The sequence below is a fragment of the Camelina sativa genome, chromosome 16 (genome assembly GCF_030686135.1).
Source record: "Camelina sativa cultivar CO46 ecotype springtype chromosome 16, ASM3068613v1".
NCBI lineage: Eukaryota > Viridiplantae > Streptophyta > Magnoliopsida > Brassicales > Brassicaceae > Camelina > Camelina sativa.
This window is the reverse complement of record NC_141895.1, coordinates 5253582-5276763: the sequence shown is the minus strand read 5'-3', so window position 1 is coordinate 5276763 and position 23182 is coordinate 5253582. Positions and strand designations below refer to the sequence as shown.

At 36.7% G+C, this 23182-nt stretch overlaps 1 long non-coding RNA gene across 1 annotated transcript; it reads left to right on the top strand.

Annotated features, from left to right (window-relative positions):
• Positions 1-7706: 7706 nt before the first annotated feature.
• Positions 7707-8357, top strand: LOC104753407 (uncharacterized). Its single transcript, XR_015583680.1, has 3 exons — positions 7707-7740; positions 7944-8195; positions 8284-8357. It is a non-coding gene; the product is annotated as an uncharacterized LOC104753407 (long non-coding RNA).
• Positions 8358-23182: the final 14825 nt, after the last annotated feature.

Sequence of the window (23182 nt, the reverse complement as noted above, 5' to 3'; positions counted from 1 at the left end):
GGAAAATATTTGAAATTAAATTGCAATTATTATTTATCATACTCATATAGTAAAAAAAAGTTTTGACAGAAAAGTGATTAAGTATTAAAAAAATTAATGTGTTAAAATTAGTGATTAACATAATATAAGAAAAATAAGAAATGAATGTAATTTCTTTAAGTTTTTCAATCAGTGAATGATTTGATAACTTATTTAATATTATGTTATTATATAAACCTTGGCTTTCAAAGTTAGTAACTTCGTGTTTTTAAAATTAATGATTGTCATGTGTTATACAAAAACTTTGTTTTAACATATTTGTAAGTTATAAGAAATTAAAATTTTAAACAAGAAGATTCAGTTGGAGGTCTTCTTGTTTATAAACCCAAACCGACATATAATTTTGTTCTAATTATAAAATCTAAACCCTAACCATCTCATTGTTCAACAAACTGACATACAATTTTGTTCTAATTATGAAATCTAAATCCTCACCACCGTATTTATAAACCCAAACCGACATATAATTTTGTTTTAATTATAAAATCTAAATCCTATTTTAATTTATAAACCCAAACCGATATATAAACTCGTTTAAATGTAAAATCTAAACCAAGCCAATATTTAACTTTCTTTAAATAAAAGTATAGAGAATTTCTTTCCTTAATTGTTTTACTTTTTAATTTAATTTTAATTTATTATTTAAATAAAATATTAGATAGAACATTTTGATTGGTTGAGAGGGGAGGCTGTGAATACAAAGGTTCACCCATAGGAGTGAACTAAGTATTTTTCGAGATATATAGCTCGTTGATTCCAAGTCTCTCGAAACTTCTTTTGGCATGTCCTTGATAATCTACCTCTGCTTTGATACATGAAATCTCTCTCTTTTTTCTTTTAATTTAAGCAAACAAGAGTCGTGACAGATGTAGTGCGATCAAGAGCAAAGACTTCCATGTTCGGTCTGATGATTTCAGTTTACATAATGAGCGATCTACTTTAATTTGCTTCAGAGGTTTGGTTGGTTTCTTTACTTGCATCGGAAGAAAATTACTCTTAAGTCACTGTTTATGTCTCTAAATAAGTTTATCAGTGTGCATGTGTGCTATGCTGTTAAGCACTCCTTCATGTTTTGTATCAGTTTGCTAGTTATATATATAATTAAGTCCTGCATATTGCCATATTGTATCAAAGAATATATTCATATTAGAACATAACATACATTTATCCAATTACTTTTTTTTTCTTCTTAAAATATATGTATTGCTAACATATTATTATATAAGTGGGGGTTATTGGTTTAAGATTTGAATATAGTTTTAAACCTTAGTTTTCAAAATTAGTAATTCATATAATCGTGACACGTGTCAAGTATATCGATAGTATTTTGATATTTGTGAAAAAAATATTTAATAATTATAACAAAATAAAAAAATCCTAAAAATAAAAAGATTACAATTAATATTTTTGAAAAGTATATAAAAACAAAAGTGATCTATAACATCACTAATTCTAATAAGAAAGTTATCTATTAAATTATTAATTTCAATAGAAAAATATATGCAATTAATAAGGAAAATATTTGGAATTTAAATGCAATTAATAAGGAAAATATTTGAAATTAAATTGCAATTATTATTTATCATACTCATATAGTAAAAAAAAGTTTTGACAGAAAAGTGATTAAGTATTAAAAAAATTAATGTGTTAAAATTAGTGATTAACATAATATAAGAAAAATAAGAAATGAATGTAATTTCTTTAAGTTTTTCAATCAGTGAATGATTTGATAACTTATTTAATATTATGTTATTATATAAACCTTGGCTTTCAAAGTTAGTAACTTCGTGTTTTTAAAATTAATGATTGTCATGTGTTATACAAAAACTTTGTTTTAACATATTTGTAAGTTATAAGAAATTAAAATTTTAAACAAGAAGATTCAGTTGGAGGTCTTCTTGTTTATAAACCCAAACCGACATATAATTTTGTTCTAATTATAAAATCTAAACCCTAACCATCTCATTGTTCAACAAACTGACATACAATTTTGTTCTAATTATGAAATCTAAATCCTCACCACCGTATTTATAAACCCAAACCGACATATAATTTTGTTTTAATTATAAAATCTAAATCCTATTTTAATTTATAAACCCAAACCGATATATAAACTCGTTTAAATGTAAAATCTAAACCAAGCCAATATTTAACTTTCTTTAAATAAAAGTATAGAGAATTTCTTTCCTTAATTGTTTTACTTTTTAATTTAATTTTAATTTATTATTTAAATAAAATATTAGATAGAACATTTTGATTGGTTGAGAGGGGAGGTTGTGAATACAAAGGTTCACCCGTAGGATTGAACTAAGTATTTTTCGAGATATATAGCTCATTGATTCCAAGTCTCTTGAAACTTCTTTTGGCATGTCCTTGATCGTCTACCTCTGCCGTGATATATGAAATCTCTCTCTTTGTTCTTTCAATTCAAGCAAACAAGAGTCGTGACAGATGTAGTGCGATTGAGAGCAAAGACTTCCATGTTCCGTCTGATGATTTCTGTTTACATAATGAGCGATCTACTTTAATTTGCTTCAGAGGTTTGGTTGGTTTCTTTACTTGCATCGGAAGAAAATTACTCTAAAGTCACTGTTTATGTCTCTAAATAAGTTTATCAGTGTGCATGTGTGCTATGCTGTTAAGCGCTCCTTCATGTTTTGTATCAGTTTGCTAGTTATATATATAATTAAGTCCTGCATATTGCCATATTGTATCGAAGAATATATTCATATTAGAACATAACATACATTTATCCAATTACTTTTTTTTTTCTTGAAATATATGTATTGCTAACATATTATTATATAAGTGGGGGTTATTGGTTTAAGATTTGAATATAGTTTTAAACCTTAGTTTTCAAAATTAGTAATTCATATAATCCTGACACGTGTCAAGTATATCGATAATATTTTGATATTTGTGAAAAAAATATTTAATAATTATAACAAAATAAAAAAATCCTAAAAATAAAAAGATTACAATTAATATTTTTGAAAAGTATATAAAAAAAAGTGATCTATTACATCACTAATTCTAATAGGAAAGTTATCTATTAAATTATTAATTTCAATAGGAAAATATGTGCAATTAATAAGGAAAATGTTTGGAATTTAAATGCAATTAATAAGGAAAATATTTGAAATTAAATTGCAATTATTATTTATCATAATCATATAGTAAAAAAAAGTTTTGACAGAAAAGTGATTAAGTATTAAAAAAATTAATGTGTTAAAATTAGTGATTAACATAATATAAGAAAAATAAGAAATTGATGTAATTTCTTTAAGTTTTTCAATCAGTGAATGATTTGATAACTTATTTAATATTATGTTATTATATAAACCTTGGCTTTCAAAGTTAGTAACTTCGTGTTTTTAAAATTAATGATTGTCATGTGTTATACAAAAACTTTGTTTTAACATATTTGTAAGTTATAAGAAATTAAAATTCTAAACAAGAAGATTCAATTGGAGGTCTTCTTGTTTATAAACCCAAACCGACATATAATTTTGTTCTAATTGTAAAATCTAAACCCTAACCAACTCATTGGTAAACAAACTGACATATAATTGTGTTCTAATTATGAAATCTAAATCCTAACCACCGTATTTATAAACCCAAACCGACATATAATTTTGTTTTAATTATAAAATCTAAATCCTATTTTAATTTATAAACTCAAACTGATATATAAACTCGTTTAATTGTAAAATCTAAACCAAGCCAATATTTAACTTTCTTTAAATAAAAGTATACAGAATTTCTTTCCTTAATTGTTTTACTTTTTAATTTATTATTTAAATAAAATATTAGATAGAACATTTTGATTGGTTGAGAGGGGACGCTGTGAATACAAAGGTTCACCCATAGGAGTGAACTAAGTATTTTTCGAGATATATAGCTCATTGATTCCAAGTCTCTCGAAACTTCTTTTAGCATGTCCTTGATCGTCTACCTCTGCTGTGATATATGAAATCTCTCTCTTTTTTCTTTCAAATCAAGCAAACAAGAGTCGTGACAGATGTAGTGCGATCAAGAGCAAAGACTTCCATGTTCCGTATGATGATTTCAGTTTACATAATGAGCGATCTACTTTAATTTGCTTCAGAGGTTTGGTTGGTTTCTTTACTTGCATCGGAAGAAAATTACTCTTAAGTCACTGTTTATGTCTCTAAAAAAGTTTATCAGTGTGCATGTGTGCTATGCTGTTAAGCACTCCTTCATGTTTTGTATCAGTTTGCTAGTTATATATATAATTAAGTCTTGCATATTGCCATATTGTATCGAAGAATATATTCATATTAGAACATAACATACATTTATCCAATTACTTATTTTTTCTTCTTGAAATATATGTATTGCTAACATATTATTATATAAGTGGGGGTAATTGGTTTAAGATTTGAATATAGTTTTAAACCTTAGTTTTCAAAATTAGTAATTCATATAATCGTGACACGTGTCAAGTATATCGATAGTATTTTGATATTTGTGAAAAAAATATTTAATAATTATAACAAAATAAAAAAATCCTAAAAATAAAAAGATTACAATTAATATTTTTGAAAAGTATATAAAAACAAAAGTGATCTATTACATCACTAATTCTAATAGGAAAATTATCTATTAAATTATTAATTTCAATAGGAAAATATGTGCAATTAATAAGGAAAATATTTGGAATTTAAATGCAATTAATAAGGAAAATATTTGAAATTAAATTGCAATTATTATTTATCATAATCATATAGTAAAAAAAAGTTTTGACATAAAAGTGATTAAGTATTAAAAAAATTTATGTGTTAAAATTAGTGATTAACATAATATAAGAAAAATAAGAAATTAATGTAATTTCTTTAAGTTTTTCAATCAGTGAATGATTTGATAACCTATTTAATATTATGTTATTATATAAACCTTGGCTTTCAAAGTTAGTAACTTTGTGTTTTTAAAATTAATGATTGTCATGTGTTATACAAAAACTTTGTTTTAACATATTTGTAAGTTATAAGAAATTAAAATTCTAAACAAGAAGATTCAATTGGAGGTCTTCTTGTTTATAAACCCAAACCGACATATAATTTTGTTCTAATTGTAAAATCTAAACCCTAACCAACTCATTGGTAAACAAACTGACATATAATTGTGTTCTAATTATGAAATCTAAATCCTAACCACCGTATTTATAAACCCAAACCGACATATAATTTTGTTTTAATTATAACATCTAAATCCTATTTTAATTTATAAACTCAAACTGATATATAAACTCGTTTAATTGTAAAATCTAAACCCAGCCAATATTTAACTTTCTTTAAATAAAAGTATACATAATTTCTTTCATTAATTGTTTTACTTTTTAATTTAATTTTAATTTATTATTTAAATAAAATATTAGATAGAACATTTTGATTGGTTGAGAGGGGAGGCTGTGAATACAAAGGTTCACCCATAGGAGTGAACTAAGTATTTTTCGAGATATATAGCTCGTTGATTCCAAGTCTCTCGAAACTTCTTTTGGCCTGTCCTTGATCGTCTCCCTCTGCTGTGATATATGAAATCTCTCTCTTTGTTCTTTCAATTCAAGCAAACAAGAGTCGTGACAGATGTAGTGCGATCGAGAGCAAAGACTTCCATGTTCCATCTGATGATTTCAGTTTACATAATGAGCGATCTACTTTAATTTGCTTTAAAGGTTTAAAGATTTTAAACCTTAGTTTTCAAAATTAGTAATTCATATAATCGTGACAAATGTCAAGTATATTGATAATATTTTGATATTTGTGAAAAAAAATATATAATAATTATAACAAAATTAAAAAAAAAATCCTAAAAATAAAAAGATTACAATTAATATTCTTGAAAAGTATATAAAAACAAAAGTGATCTATTACATCACTAATTCTAATAGCAAAGTTATCTATTAAATTATTAATTTCAATAGGAATATATGTACAATTAATAAGTGAAACGACCTGACCCGTTTTATTTTAAATAATATATAATAATAAAATAATAATAAACTACAACTAGTGGTACCATATCCACTAGCCACCTAACCACAAGCACAACCAAGAGCGGAATAACAGATACCAATCCAACCAATAATCCAATAAAATAATAATCAATACTCAAGTATAACAAAACTCCAATATCAAACAACATGAAACACGGAACCAGCAACCTAGCAAGTTCTAAAGACCCAATTCTAGCAACCTAGCAAAGCCAGACAACATCCAATCGAATCCCTAGAACATCCTCCTCTTCATTGTCTTGATTCCACGATCACACTTTGCCTTTACCTGCATCACAAAAACAAATTGCAATGCATGAGTATTTTATAAACACTCAGGAAGGCAATCCTCCCATCTATTGGGCTATACACACAAGCAATAGAGACATCTCTAACCATCAATAAACAATCAACAATCAACAATAACAAACCAGGACTCAGCATCGACCGATACCAACATGCATCGACCGACACCAGATGGAGGTTGCATCGACCGATGCAAGGCTAACTTGCATCAACCGATGCTCTCGTTGCATCGATCGACGCATGCTCGACATAGCACGAAACCCTAAAGTTTACGCGTCGTCCTCGCATTTGCATCGACCGACGCACAAAGTGCATCGACCGATGCAATGCCGAGCATCGTTTTCCCCCGAAGCTTCTCGCCGGATCTTCGTTCCTGCAACCACAAGACTCGATCCCAAGCCACAAGAAAACTTCCTAACGTCCCAATTATCATTCTAACAACACACAACAAGCAGATTAAAGAGTTCTCTAGCTTAGATAAGCCATGGTCCTGCACTTACCTTTGCCAATACGAATCTGAACCTCAAACAAGCAAAACAACGCTCCTAGGAAGCTCCTACAACGATCCCAGCTACAGATCTCTACAGGAACAGCCTCAAATCTCCCAAAAACCTCAAGAACACTCAAGAGCACCGTTTCTCTTTTTCGTTTCTCTCAAAAGCGGCCGAACTCGCCTAATGAGACAAAACACGACTTAAGGGTTTTTCTAACCCAAAACACAGCGTTTAACTTAAGTCAATCCGCAGAAAACTGAACCTGCATCGACCGATGCACTATATGCATCGACCGATGCAACCCCTAAACCGGGATTTCGGTACGCGGATGTTACAATAAGGAAACTATTTAGAATTTAAATGCAATTAATAAGAAAAATATTTGAAATTAAATTGCAATTATTATTTATCATAATCATATAGTAAAAAACGTTTTGACAGAAAAGTGATTAATTATTAAAAAAATAATGTGTTAAAATTAGTGATTAATATAATATAAGAAAAATAAGAAATTAATGTAATTTCTTTAAGTTTTTCAATCGGTGAATGATTGATAACTTATTTAATATTATGTTGTTATATAAACCTTGGCTTTCAAAGTTAGTAACTTCGTATTTTTAAAATTAATGATTTGTCATGTGTTATACAAAAACTTTGTTTTAACATATTTGTAAATTATAAGAAATTAAAATTTTAAACAATTTAATAAATATAAAAAGATAGTTCATATATGTATATAAAAAATAATAATAATTATAATTTTAAATTACTAATTCTATAAGAAAAAGAATTAAGAAAATTATAAAATTAATTACTATAATACTATAATTAAATAAATTATACTGTCAATTATAGAACACTTCGGGCTCGCATATTGTGAATCATCTGGTTAGTGGACGTCTCCTTAATCTGTTTTTTTTTTCTCTTTCTCGTCCTTCCTTTGTAGAATTCATTTTATGGACGTGTTGTGGTTAAGGCTGGTAGTATTATGTATCTAGTTTGGTTTGTTTACTGCACCATTGTTATGAGATAGGATTACTTCTGTAATTTACCCTTTTAAACAATATTTCCTTCTGTTGGTTAATTTTAAGGTTCGAGCTAAACACAAGGAAGTTTGTCTCCATAGAGAAAGTCCACTAGGGGAAACAATTCTTGAATGCTACAACTGTGGGTGTCGAAATGTCTTTCTCCTCGGTTTCATCTCAGCAAAGACAGACAGTGTCGTCGTCCTTCTCTGTAGAGATCCTTGTTTAAATGTTAATGCCCTCAAGGATATGAACTGGGACCTAAGTCAGTGGTGTCCCTTGATTGACGATAGGTGTTTCCTCCCCTGGCTTGTTAAGGTTAGTTTCTGTCCTTGCATTTTTCTTCTTTTGAAGACATGCTCATGTGAGAGCTATTATTAACTCTTGTTTTTACAGGGTCCATCAGAGCAGGAACAGCTGCGGGCACGCCAAATTAGCGCACAGCAAATAAACAAGATAGAGGAATTATGGAAGACAAATCCGGATTGTAGATAATCACATTTACATAAAAGAATAATTTTCTCATGATATAGTCTTTGAATTTTTGATTAATTTATGATAATGTTAGTAAAGTTTTATTTAAAATTTGTTGGACAAGTAGTAAAACTATTACATATAAGATTACAGTTGCTTCAAAGTCTCTTACTCCTTTATGGAGTTTTGCTTCATTATGTAAATCCAAGACTACTCTAAAGCTCTTAAGTTTGTGATTTAACCAAAGCTTTGAAGTTGTGATTTAGTTGTTGACTCTTTTGAAATTTGAATAACTAAGTTATTAAACTTATTAGAGTAATAGACTATACTGGTCTAATAATAACTTATTATTCAAGAAAGCGGTCTAGGCGGCCGTAGACGCCAATATGACCGCCTAAACCGCTTAAAATTACATAAATTTTATTTTAATATTTATTTTTGATTTTGAAATTAAATATATTTAAATTATTATGTTTTATATCTATATACGTAATTATAAATATTTATTTGTTGTTAATATAACTTAAATAAATGTATTTTTCTTACTTTTGTTTATAATTTATAATTTTTTTATTTTTATAACATATATTTTGATATAATTATATATATAATGTTTTATGTTGTAAACGCCTAAACCTTCTAAAAACCGTGTAGACGACTATTGTCAAGAGCCAGAAACTCTTACGTTGTGTCTTAATTGGTTTGAACGTTTCTCATCTTACTAGCTTCTGTATTTGACAGCCTTGGTGCTTTATATGGTTAATGTTTCTGCTAATATGTACATGAACCATGAGAGATGTGATGTTTATATATCTATATATATCCTGTTTCCGTAATTGTTGTGGGCTGCTTGTGAGCCTCATCTGGCACCATTTTTAGTTTGTTTTGTCACTGACCGGATCAGATCAAACAGTGATTATGTAATAACATCATGTTTGATCATACATCATTGTTGGTGTTGTGTTTCAACGATCCCAAGGCCCACAGAAAAAGCCCAATAGGGGCTGATTGTCTGCCGTATAGATGGGCCTGTCGCAAGCCCAGCAAGAGGATCCCGGAGGAGAAGGAACGTCGAGGTCAATCTTCGGAGGAAATCGTGGGATACGGGCCGAAATCGTCGGAGGAAATGGGGAAGGCAGTTCGAAGGCCGGATTAGTTTAGTTTATATATGGGAGGATTGAGATAGGAAAGAGATATATGTAATCTTTAAGCTACGACCAACGAAAAAGTCTAATACAAAAGTCCAGTTCGTAATTCTTCTTAGTTCACTTCGACTTCAACCGAAAGTCTGCCCAGATTCTATCTTTTACTCGAATCAATTTATTTGTTGTTTCTCGTTTCAACAATTTGGCGCCGCCTGTGGGGACTAAGGTCTCTTCTATTCACAAAAGTCGATTACTTTGAAGAAATCATAGCGAAATGGATCCTTCAACAACCAACTCAATCACTCCCGAATCCAACCACGAGCATACTAGCACCATCATGCCGTCAGCAGCTCTACAAGGACCTGGTTCTAATAACGCTACTGCTAGAGGTGAGCAGATCCAGGCCCACTCTGATCAAGAGATCCGAAATTCGGCCAGACCTGGGACAGACCCGCTACCTAGCGACACCCATACACCAGATCAAGGTTCCTCGGGCCATTCCGACCTCACCCGCCAGAGGGTCATTCCAGCTCGGGAACCCGGGATTCGGACCAGGGGATTCCCATCGGTGTTACACCCACAATCCCTGCAATCCCGTCAGGAAGCAGAAACCAATCCCGGGTATGGATCCGCTACGAGAGCAATATAGCAAGTCGACCCGGGCAACATCTGGCACCCATACCATCCTCAAGGACGCCAAGTGGGACCGATCTGTCAGAAATATGAGGGATGCTCGCCATTTTGATAGATAAGACTCAAAATCAAGAGGCGACGAATCGAGCCCTCATGAGCCGGATCGAGCGGCATGAACAAGAGCTCGCTCTTCGTGGAAATCACGACCTCCGTCGAGAAATAGCGTACCCTTCGGAAACAATCTCAACTGAACCGTGGAAAGAGCGCTCCCTCGAACCCGCCTCGATTTCGAAATTGTCCATGTCACCCCGCCCGGGCTCAGGACACTACCCGTGTTTGCGACCTCGGAGAATCCGTGAGCTCCGAGCTCCGCGAATTTCAACGAACCAACGAGCTCACGACATGCTGATCAGCCCTCGGTCGGGCATGTTGGCTCAACAGCACGCGATGCCAGCAATTCAAACGCCCCAACGAATCCTCGAGTAAGAACAAACCTAGATTCAACCGAGGAGTTCATGGGTGGAATGCCTCGTCATACGGCGGTTGACAGCTTCGGCACTCCGGGCCCTCCGAGGAACGACGTAGTCAGCGCCCAATTCCTCGCCGAATACATGAATAAGGCAAGTGCCGAGATGGCCCAAATCCACTCAAAGGTCCACCTGGCCACAAGCGCTGCACCAGACATCGATCGCAGTATCGCAGAAACAAGGCGCACCCCGTTTACTGATCGAATCGCGAAAGTTCGCCTTCGAGACGTGCGTAGGTTACGCCTGCCCGAATATGCGGGCATATCAGACCCCGGGGCACATCTCCGAGCTTTCAGATTGGCGATAACCAAGGCTTACCTCACCGACGATGAATGTGAGGCTCGCTACTGTCGATATTTCGCCAAAAACTTAGTTGGACCAGCCCTAGAGTGGTTCGCGTCCCTGGAGTCGAACTCCATCGATTATTTTGACCAACTCGCTGCCGTCTTTCTAAAGCAATACTCGATTTTCTTCCAAGCTAAGGTGACCGAATCCGACCTATGGCTCTTGGTTCAAGGAAAGGACGAATCACTTCGTGAATACGTAACTTGCTTCAAGGCAGTCAAACCAAGAATATCAAATTTGAAAGACGAGGTTGCCCTAGCGGCACTCCGACATGGCCTTTGGTATACATCAAAGTTCCGAGAGGAACTCACAGTACGGCAACCTCCCTCGCTCGATGACGCCCTCCACAGATCAATTAAATTCGCCAGGGCCGAGGAATAGCGAGCTGCCATGGCCGAGCTTCATAAATCGGCCAAAGCACCTTTCAACCCCTCCAAAAAACCTTTTCGGAGGGATCCGCTAGAGCCCGGCCAACACGCCTTCGCGGTGGATTCCACATCCAGACCCAAAAACCCTAATTTCGACCCTAAAAAGTTCTGCAAATACCACAAGATACAGGTCACTCGACTGAGCAATGTTATAGAGGCGAGTATGACTTAATCAAAACATCCAATCAATAGCAATTAATGATCAATGACGAGCTCGAGGCTCGTCATCTCGCAGGGCGAAAGGACCCGGTCACCGGCAGTCCATCAATGATCAAGGTCAACCAAATTCCTATCATGGAAGGTCACCCCGACAGATGCGTCGGAATTGGAGCCCACCTGAACGCCAGCACAAGGGCTGAAATGAACTAGCTTTTGGGGCAAAATTGTGCGACCTTTGTCTGGTCCTCGTCGGACATGAAGGGAATTGACATAAGCATCACCTCGCACCAACTGAACGTTGACCCCACTTACAAGCCGATAAAGCAAAAGCGTCGTATGGCCCCGAGAAAGCTAAAGCAGTAGACGACAAAGTGGATCGACTGTTGAAAATTGGTTCCATCCGCGAGGTCCAGTACGCCGAGTGGCTGGCCAACCCCGTCGTTGTCAAAAAGAAAAACGGGAAGTGGCGAATTTGCATCGACTTCAAGGATCTCAACAAGGCTTGCCCAAAGGACAATTACCCCCTTTCGCATATCGACCGGCTAATTGAAGCAATCGCCGGTCACGAGACCTTGTCCTTTATGGACGCGTTTTCAGGGTACAACAAGATCCTTATGGACCCTGCTGACCAGGAAAAAACCGTCTTCATAACCGATAGGGGTACTTATTGCTATAAAGTGATGCCCTTCGGGCTCAAGAACGCCAGAGCAACGTAACAACGACTGGTTAACAAAATGTTTGCCCAACACCTCAGAAAAACTATGGAGGTTTACATCGACGACATGCTCGTCAAATCGACACGCAAACAAGATCACATCTCCCAATTCAAAGAGTGTTTTAAAATTTTAAACCAATACAGGATGAAACTCAATCCGACCAAATGCACATTCGGCGTTGCGTCCGGCGAGTTCTTAAAATACCTGGTCACCGAGTGCGGGATCGAAGCGAATCCAAAGCAGATCAGTACATTCCTCGAAATGCCCTCCCCAAAAAGTACCTGGGAGGTGCAAAGGCTTACAAGGCGGATCGTAGCCCTAAATCGCTTCATTGCACCATCCATAGACCGTTGCCTCCCACTTTACCAAATGTTAAAGGGCAACCGGAAGTTCGAATGATACGGCAAGTGTGAGGAAGCATTCCAAGAACTAAAAAAAATATCTTTCCGAGCCTCTTGTGCTCTCAAAGCCGGCGGACGGGGAGCACCTCTTCCTCTACATCGCCGTCTCCGACTCCGCGGTGAGCGGAGTACTGGTGCGAGAACACAAAGGGGAGCAAAAACCCGTCTATTACGTCAGCAAAACTTTGGTTGACGCCGAGACGCGATACCCCGGCATGGAAAAACTAGCTTTGGCGATCGTAATTTCCGCCCGCAAACTACGACCTTACTTCCAGTCGCATACAATCGTGCTAATGACGTCCCAACCCATACGATCCATTCTCCACAGTCCCAGCATGTCCTCGCTGATTTTATAATCGAGCTCGCTGCAAACAACGAGCACGAAGGGAATAACCCAACGAAATGGTCACTATAAGCAGACGGAACGTCATCTAGGCTAGGATGTGGGGTCGGGATTCAGCTTATTTCCCCCACCAAAGAGGTCATAAAGCCATCTTTTCGGCTCGGATTTGCGGCTTCAAATAACGAAGCCGAGTATGAAGCCTTGATTGTTGGCCTCCGTCTCGCACTAGCCATGGGAGTAAAAGAGCTCGCCGCGTTCAGCGACTCGCAGCTCATCACTAGCCAGTTTCATGGAAACTACGACACGAATAGCGAACGGATGGACGCGTATCTTTGGTTCGTCCGATCTTTGTCAGAACAGTTCTCGTCATCCGAACTCACCAAAATTCCACGTGGAGAGAACTCAGCGCCCGACGCCCTGGCCGCACTCGCTTCCACCTTCGAACCTTTGGTCAAGCGGGTCGTACCCGTGGAAGGGAAAAACGAGCCCAGCATCCCCATTCCCGTCAAAGTTCAGAGCGTCCTCTAGGTCGAGAGAGGCATTGGACCCGACGAGGGAAATCTCAAACAGACACCCGAGCAGGATGACGAGCTCCTAGATGAGCACAAACCGGGAGATGAACATGATGCAGGACTGAAGACGGTTTGGCGAGTCCCAATTTGCGAATACATTACGAATGGAACAGTGCCTCATCGGTGAAAGAGTTATACAAGTGGTGTATCTCCAGACCGTATCTTAGATGCATTCACGGAAGCGAGAACGAAAACATCATGAAAGAGGCTCACGAGGGACCCTGTGGAAATCACTCCAGAGGTCGATCATTAGCCCTCAGGACAAACAGCAAGGGTATTTCTGGGCGACCATGCTCGCGGATTGCGACTCGCATGCCAAAAACTGCGACAGATGTCAACGCCATGCACTCATGATCAATCAGCCCGCCGAGTTGATGACCTCGGTTTCCGTCCATTATCCCTTCATGCGATGGTCGATGGATGCCATCGGCCCCCTTGAGCAGTCGGGAAAACGACGCGTGAAACACTTACTGGTCGTAACTGACTATTTTACGAAGTGGATTGAGGTGGAATCCTATCAATCAATTACCGGGGATCACGTGAATGATTTCCTCTGGAAGAACGTGGTATGCCGTCATGGTATCCCTTACGAGATCGTAACAGATAACGGAACCAACTTGATGTCATCCGTAGTGCAAAAGTTTTGCGACGACTGGGGCATCCGGCTCACCCCTTCCACGCCCGATACCCTTAGGGGAACGGCCAAGCCGAGGCGGCCAACAAGCTGATCCTACACGGTCTTAAATGACGGTTAGGCGCAGCGAAGTCCGGCTGGGACGCTCCGCTTCCCAGAGTCTTGTGGGCCACTCGAACCACACCGCGTGGGAGCACGGGTGAGACCGCCTTCTCAATTACAAATGACCACCTCGATTGCATCAGGTCGAGTAAAATAGCCCCTGGCACTTCACGCGAATCTGAAGACGATCTCGCTACTCTAAAAACTTCTCACACATCGTCTCTCAAATCGAGAACCCAACCGCATTACACTAAATATATATCATACCACCGTTTAATAACTTTACGCAAAGTTAGCATCATCTTGCAGCCCGACTTGATTCACTCTAGGTACCCCGAGCACTTCCGCGCTCGACGACTAATTCATTTTTAGCTCATCACATATGCCGGTTAAATCCATTTTTTGTGTTATCAACGCATCTTGCGAACAGACATCAAAGGTAAAAGGATTTAAAAGCCTTCCCAGGCTACTTAAGTCAAGTCTTGGACAAAAGCCTCCCGAGCAAACCAAATCAAAAGCAAACCAAAAAAGAGAGTAAACATACGAAGAAACACAGTCCGGTCAAGCATCCTCTTCCCCCGTGCCCGCCTCCAGATCAGGTGTACCCTTGGCATTGCTCCTGTGTTCGTCAAAACCGCGAGGAATCCCGGTCCCCGCGTCAATCTCCATCGGGGCGATTGAATCCTCTGACACCTGAGGGAGGTCGAGTTTGCTCACGGAGAAGTCTGAAACTGCCAGAGAGTCAGAACGGATGGTAACCGCCGCCTTCTGACTCTCCAGGGTCTTGAGCTCATCTTCCACCGCGATCTTACCTTCACTGATCTGTTTGATCATAAGCAGGTTGGACTCTATCTCCGCGAGATCTCCGTCGACTTTGGATTTCTGCTTCTTCAGCTCCCACTTGCTCTTCACGGAGTCTAGGATCGACCGGTAGTCTTGCGACATCCTCATCTTTGCCTCGTAGACCACCTTCCGGGTTGTCTCAGCATGCAACCGCCCCGCCTCCGCCGATTTCTCCTTTAGCCACCTGTTCTCCTTCAGGAGGAGGTCGCGATCTCCCGCGGCCTTCGCTTGAGCGACCTTAGCCGAAGTGAGCTCAGCCTCAACTTCCACCAACTTCTCCTGGGAAGCCCTTAGGGAGGCGATCTCGTGGTCGAGGGAATCGACCTTGCCAGCGGAAACAGCCTCCCTTTCCTGGGAAGCTTCAGGGCAGTCGTTATCTCGAGCTCGGCTGATTGGGGGACATCCTTCAGCCTTCGCTCATAGAGGGCGACCAGCTTGTTAGTAGCGACCAGCCTTCGCTCATAAAAGGGGGGGGAATATGGGTCAGAACATAATCTCCCCTAGAACATAATCTCCCCTAGCAAGAAATCTGGTGTATAAACCAACAAGTCGTTTAGCGGGTTTACCTGCGCCTGGGAGGCCATAGCGTCAATGTACGCCTCCCTCTCCGTGAGATCCTTCACCAAAGGAACCTGACATCAGGCAGTCTTAAGGTGTCTGAACAAGGTGGCCATGCCTAGGTGGTCGTCCACTGCGGGAGAGTCGCGGGAATGGGAGAAACGCTAGTGGAAGGGACGGCTCGTCGATGATCCGTTTCCATACGCGGCCTGCTCTCCTCCCGGATGTTCGTTCTGGTCACCCACAAGGCGGCTTCCCCTGCTCTCGCGGTTTTGGTCCTTGCTAGTTCGTGGGCCCTCTGCGCGAGCTCTCTTCTGGGGAGGCGCCGGCTCGCTGGGAGTAGACCTCGAGCTGACTAGCATCACCTCCCGAGGTGGGGCAGAAGATCCAGCCGGGGTGGCCACGGCTTGGTTTACTTCCTCACTTCCCGTTTGTACGGGTTCAGGGCGAGCGGCTTGAAAAGCGGAAGCCAGAGCGGCGTCCACATCCCCCGCGCGAACTCGGCGGGAGGGCTGGGCTTGCTCCCTCAATTCGCGGAGTGTTGGCTTCCTGGTCATAGCGAGTAGAGGGGTTGAGGAGGACGACGAGCTCGATATGCGAGGATGGGTTGGAGTACTTGTAAAGATTGCGCATCGATTAAAATTCGAGACAGTACAAAATAGAAACAAAAGGAATAAATGTCGTTAACCCTAAAGTCAGCAAATACTTTATTGCATGCGAAGTCATCATACCTTGGCGAGCAGGGAGATGCTCGGATCTGTTCCTTCTTGGACGATCGGCGGGAATTGGTTGGCTCGGGACCCCCGGGGGAACGGCAGGAACAAGAGCTTGAATCACTGGGGCGTTGAGTGCTGTAATGATGCAGGCTCGTGAGAACAAACTCCACCGTATTTCGCCTCCTCGTAGTCTCTCAGTCAGTGCCTGGACCGCATGAGTATTTAGGTGATCTCCGGAGTTTGCGATATGAAACTTTTCAGAGTTAGTTATCATTAAAAGGCATCATAGTTAAGACAATAAACACAGTTCAACGAAGCGGCCATGGGTCATTCTGACCGACGCAAACGGCCCATTGAGTAGGCAGGCGGGCGAAGTTGAAATCTCCCACCGACGCCGGAGAGACGCGGAAGTAGAAATACTTCTCTCTCCACCGGTCATCTTTGCCAGGGATCGCCTGGATGATTTCTCGGTCCTGGCGGCGGCATGTGTAGAGCGTCCCGGGAAAACCCGAGTTATGTTTGATCTGACACAACCGGAGGATATCGTCGACTCCAAGTTCGAGTCCAACTTCACGACCCCTTGTGTAGAGTCCGATCACGTGTCGAACGAAGTTCGGACACATCTGGGGAAACGCTATTCGAAGACGTTGGAGAATCCGGAGGATGATCCCGGGAATGGGGAATACCAACCCGCATTGTTCAAAGTATGTTGTGTATGCACAACAGTAACCCGGGGGAACGGTCTCCGGGGTATAAGGGTCTCCGGGAGGAAGCATCATCTCGACGTTCGGAGGAACGCCGTGTTTCTGGCGGAGATCCGCGAGGTGCTTATCGGAAGTGATTGCGGGAAGATGGTTTCAACCTTGATGTGTTACGACCTTGTTAATGAGTAAATTTGAAATAAAGCTTTATGTAATGATTCAAGATAGTCAAAATTCAAAATCAAACAAAGATGATAGTAAAAAGTAAAAACATAATTTTAAATCTTGAAAAAATCTTTTAAATATCTATATTAATAATTGTGGAATATTATGTGAATAGTTCAAATATTCTAATTAACATTAATATATATATTTAATTCTTTTTGGTTATATAGATAGTAGAAAAAATTAATTGTAAAGTTGTTTTGATATGGATATAAGCAATGACATAAATCATAATCTTTGAAAATGAGGACTTATTATAAAATGGGCTTAAAAATGTTACTAGTATAGCCTATATTTAACCTGCAGTATACTGCAGGACAAATTATTTATACCTAAAAAAAGATTTAAAATATATTTTATTCTTAATTTTGATGGTTTTGTTTAGTGTTTAAGATTGTATAACTATATTTTAATTATTAATTCTGTAATTTAACCCAAAGTATACAGCATAACTATTTGCTTTTACATAATATTAATTTAAATCTAATCAGATATGTCTATTTTTTTAGTATTGTTAATGTTACAGCTTCATCTATTTTTTGTGTTTTTAAAAAGTATTTGACTATTACCATTCCAGTTAATTTTATTAATATTTTATTCTTGGTTTGATTTGTTATTTTATTATAGTCAAAGTGACAGGATAATGTCGTAAAAAGATTTAAAAAATGAAAAAGATTCTAAAATCAAAGCTATATATAATATATATATATATATATATATCTGTATAATCAAATTAAATAAATGAGAACCGTTGTATAGCTAACACGAATGTCATGGATACAAGGCAAAAGAGGATGTGTCTCGCAAAATTTATTGAAGAAGACTATACAGTATTTACATAGGGAAAAAACCCTAAAAAACTGCCATCTATTTTTTTTGGATGTTTAATACATCGTTTTTTTATTGGAAGAAAAATACCTCGTTTATTTAAATTTGCTATAAAAATATTCGTTTATATAAGTGTTAGTAGATTCATATTTACGGGTTAACGGACGACAACAATTAATACAACTAATTGTGAAAAAATTCATATATATTACTTAGAAACATAGGGTCAAAATTTAACTCTGTCAGATGATTCTGTCACGCTTATAAACGTCCTCGTTAACCCGTAAATATGAATCTACTAACACTTATATAAACGAATATTTTTTATGGCAAATTTAAATAAACGAGGTATTTTTCTTCCAATAAAAAGACACGAAGTATTAAACATCCAAAAAAAAATAGATGACGGTTTTGTCGGATTTTTTCCCTATTTACATAATTATTTATGTTCCACCAAAACAGGAAAACAAAATCCATATAAAATAAATAACTAAAAACAGAGAGCAATAATAAAGAAATTAAACAATAAATAAATGTAATAAAATTAACGGATTTTAAATTTACATGTTAACAATTTTGCCCGTGTTGTAACACCGGTTACTATCTACTTGTTAATGTTAAAATATCATTAAATCGGTGCTACACCGCTAAATCATCATTACATCATTAACCAAAATATTTGTTTTTTTAGGAATAAGCATGCCACACTTAGATCGATTTTACCAAATCTAAACTAGTTTTCTTCAATAACCGAATTAGCCAAATTTAACCAGAAATTGAATTTATCCAAAAATAACCGGAAACCAGGATTTACAGAAAGTAAACAAAAAATCGGTTAATTTTGTTTGAATATTAACCGAGAACCAAACCGAAATTTATGTGATTGATTTCGATGACCTTCAAATTTACTTTGGTTAACCAATAAGCAATAACCAAAAAAACCAAACCGAATAGCCATGCCTGCTGAAATCCTTATTGCGTAATCATGTGAATCAGATACGTGGGACAGATGACATAGCGTGGTTTATATGGTTCTTGTTAGTTACAGAGGTTCATATATTTATTATATTTTCATGGTAAAAAAATCTATATTCTCTCAGTCTCAGTTATATACACATTACTGTCTGTCTGTATGATAATATAAAAGACTTTACAACCCCAGTCTTGAGAGACCAAGCTGTGAAACAGACGTGGTTGGAACCGGCTTGGTCAATAAATCCTCTAGCTGCATTGATTTGATCTCGAACCGGGTTGGGAAAATTACTTTGTCGTAGGATCTCAGTTCATCAAGTAATCTAGTTGCAGATCCAATGAGTTCACCAGGTACTTAAGCTCGGTTGTTCTGCAGCAGCTAGAACCACAGCAGTAGCTTCGAGGCAGTAATGTTTGTACCTTTCATGGGAGAGTCTCCGCGAGATCAATTTGCAGGACTTGCCAGCTTCTTTGTAAAGAGAAGCATTGGCTCCTCCTTTAGTGATGGCTTTTTCGTTCTAAACAAAATATTACAACAGCTTTAAGTCAGAGATGGAAATTACAACTGAGGTAAAGAGTGAAATTAGTTAAAGCTTAGAAGAGTAAGAGGTATTAACTTTGAGCCTGAAGCTCTTCTTCATAGTTTGAGTGAGAGTACTGAGAATAACATTTCTCGGTGATGATGATAGTTTGCGGAAATGATCCAAAACTTTTTTTAGAAGAGCAACACTATTCTGAATCAGAATCTGAAGTCTCTAACCATTTAACTTACATGATGCAAACGACTAATGACAAGAAACTAAACGAAACCGAAGAACGCAAACACATCCTAATCATCACAGATTCATGTCTAACGAACAAATACAGGTTCTGAATCTTTAAAACATCGAGAGATTAAAAAAGAGTGAAGAAGATGAAAACCTGCTGTTTAAGGTCATTAGGATCAGCACCTTTGTCCTTCATATCAGCAGTCTTACTCTTAGCAGCTTCTCTCTCAACCTCTTTCTCATAAGAGTGAAGCTCTTCCACAATCCTTTTTACAAGTTGTTGTTGTTATCTTCACGTTTCTTACCGTTGCCATTTGATTCTGCGTGAATGCAAATCACAAAGATTACGGTTGTTGTTTCTACTTCACCAGCAAACAACTCAGAGACGCAACGATTCCTTTGTTTAAAATTGGTGTGTAAAAATTAAACGCAACCAAAGGCCACTATGTTATATAGAAATTACTGATTTATTGATTGGATTTGAAATCGTCAAGTTCTATACAAAACTCACACAGCAAAATCTCGATATTACTACGAGAATCAGTCACATTTACTCAATTACTCTTCACTTAAAAAAAAAAAATATATATATATATATATATGAAATAGAATCAACGCACAAGCAATACGACGTCGTACTGTCAAAATAAATAAAAAATGAAAAAAAACCGACGACGTCGTATTGCTTTTATGACGACCAAATTTGAATCTAATCTACAACACCATTACTATTTTATGTGTTCTTTAATTTTTTTTTTTAACTTGTTCGAACCCTTCTTATTATTATTATTAGGCTACAATCCAATCCGTTAACATATATACACTATCAGTTGTTCTTTTTATCAGCATATATATAATAATTAAAAACCTATGTTTGATGTAAAATAAAATTTTAGAATAAATATAATTACTATTATAATAATTATTTTGATATATTTATTTTCTTAATATATGCTAGATGTTATCGACTAAAGAGCAAAAAAAATATTCCGACAATAATGTATTACGAACTATTTCAATCCATGATATCCTCGTAAAGAATTTATTCATGATAAAGTTGGTAAATAATTAATAATTTTTTTAATAATGAATAAGAATATTGCAAATGCAAAAGAGTATTTGATATTTGAGGGCTTTTGTCAACCATGACACAGTGGTTGTCGCAATCTGAGAGATGTCCAATATTTTGAACGAGATATACCCAATAGTCATCTGTTTCTATGGTAATGAGTTTGACAAAAACTTTGCTTATCTCCGATTGAGCGTTGGACATGTGATTTACACTATCTGATCATCTTCTCTAAAGATAAAGTAAAAGAACAAAAAAAAGCAAATCAACTAAGATTATTTGGAGATACCATTAGATAAAAACGTATTATGAGAAATTGTGGATCTTATATCACATGTCGTGCAAGAATTAATAAGATTAATTTAAATTTCAATTTAATGTTTAATTCATAATATTTGTGTTGTGATGTTATACTTTTTATTTTACAACTAATATTTGGTGGGCTATTTGTGATGTGATGTAGGGATATAGCTTATGAGTTTGCCTACTTACACGAATTGGAAGTAAGTTATGAAGACTTAAACCTAAAAAATGTACAAATTAATTATACGTAAGGTAATACTTTGATTGCAAAGCTTTCAAATATGGGGAACAACAAGCGTATCTCTCATAAGTCACCCAACTAAATTCTTTTTTCTTGTGGTGTTTGCTTGATTTCTATATCAATTGATAGGTTGAATAATTTTTGAAAACAAAATTAACCATAAGAGCAGAACAACATTGTGGTCTAAGTTGATAATGAAAATGAATTCTAAGTTCATTCATAAATGTCTAAATGCGAAGGAATATTTTTTGGTTGAACCTGTGACTATGCTAATGAAATGAGTTTCAAAACACTCTTTAAATACCCATCCACTCTATTAGATATTTCATTGATCGATATAATATTAACATTGTGTAGTTAAATATCTTTAATGTAGTGTAATATGAAAACTTTATAGTATTAAATTTTTCTTTTGTTAAACATATCAAATTACATCTTAAATGTATTCAGTTTGTAATAAGCTATATATATGGTTTATTCATATAGCAAATTCTTCTTTCGTCGTTTTTTTGCTCATATAACAATATCTAAGTGGTGAAAAAATTTAAAACAAATATTATGGTACGTGTATGATAGACAGGATAAGTTAAGCATTCTTGAACATTGCATGACATGATCTTCTCAGGTCATTGGCAGGATCCTTGATGCCTCTGCTTCTCCAGATTGTTCTTTAATAACAAAATGGCATTTTGTACTTGCGCTATTGCATTTTAGCTGTTGATTTACTTATATATATTATTGTAAAATGTGTTGTCTATTTATTAACTTAAGGTTTTAATAAGTAACTTTCGGTATCACTGCATGTGTTGGAACAATGGAACTTGGAAGTTCTTGTTTGTATTGAACATGAGAGAAATTTTGTTAGCCAGCTTCAAAGCAGAGATTTCATACGGTCTTGCCATCGAGGCATTAGTAATATCTCATACCAGGTATCTTTTTTCTTGTGAATTTCTGATTGTGGTCATTGCTATGAGAGTACATATTGTGGAAGTTCTTTAGTATCTCATATTGATCAAGGATGTGAGATCAGTCACAAGTAATCTCCTGTCTGTATGACTGTCCGGACGACTGTCCGTACCAATCACTAATGGGCTATAATCCGTATAAGAATGTGGTGGAACAAAGGCCCTATAATTATAGAGACACATTGGAATAGAAGGATCTAGATGATGGTGATTTCAGGGTGTCATAGAGAGAAGTCACATGTTGTCTTGGTGAACGAGCTCAACTAGTCAAACAATACAACACAAGTCGCTCTCAATATAAACGTTCTGTAACAAGTCCATGTTCTGTCTCTTTCATTCTTAATGTCTAGCAACGGCTACATGTGTAGTAGCAGTCTCTATATATGGCTTGTAATTTATATTTGAGATAATCTAATCTTAGTATTCTATTATGTTCTTTGTTTACTCTCTTTCTCTGCAATTCTACTTCCGCAATTCTAACATGGTATCAGAGCATGTTTTTCGATTCTTGATTCTCTAAACCTACTCTTTATGTACTTGCTATTCTACTTGTTCACTCAGTATAATTTCTCTCCTACCCTGTTTCTACTACAATCTCTACGGTTAGAACTCCGTTCAAAGAGTCATACTACTTGAAC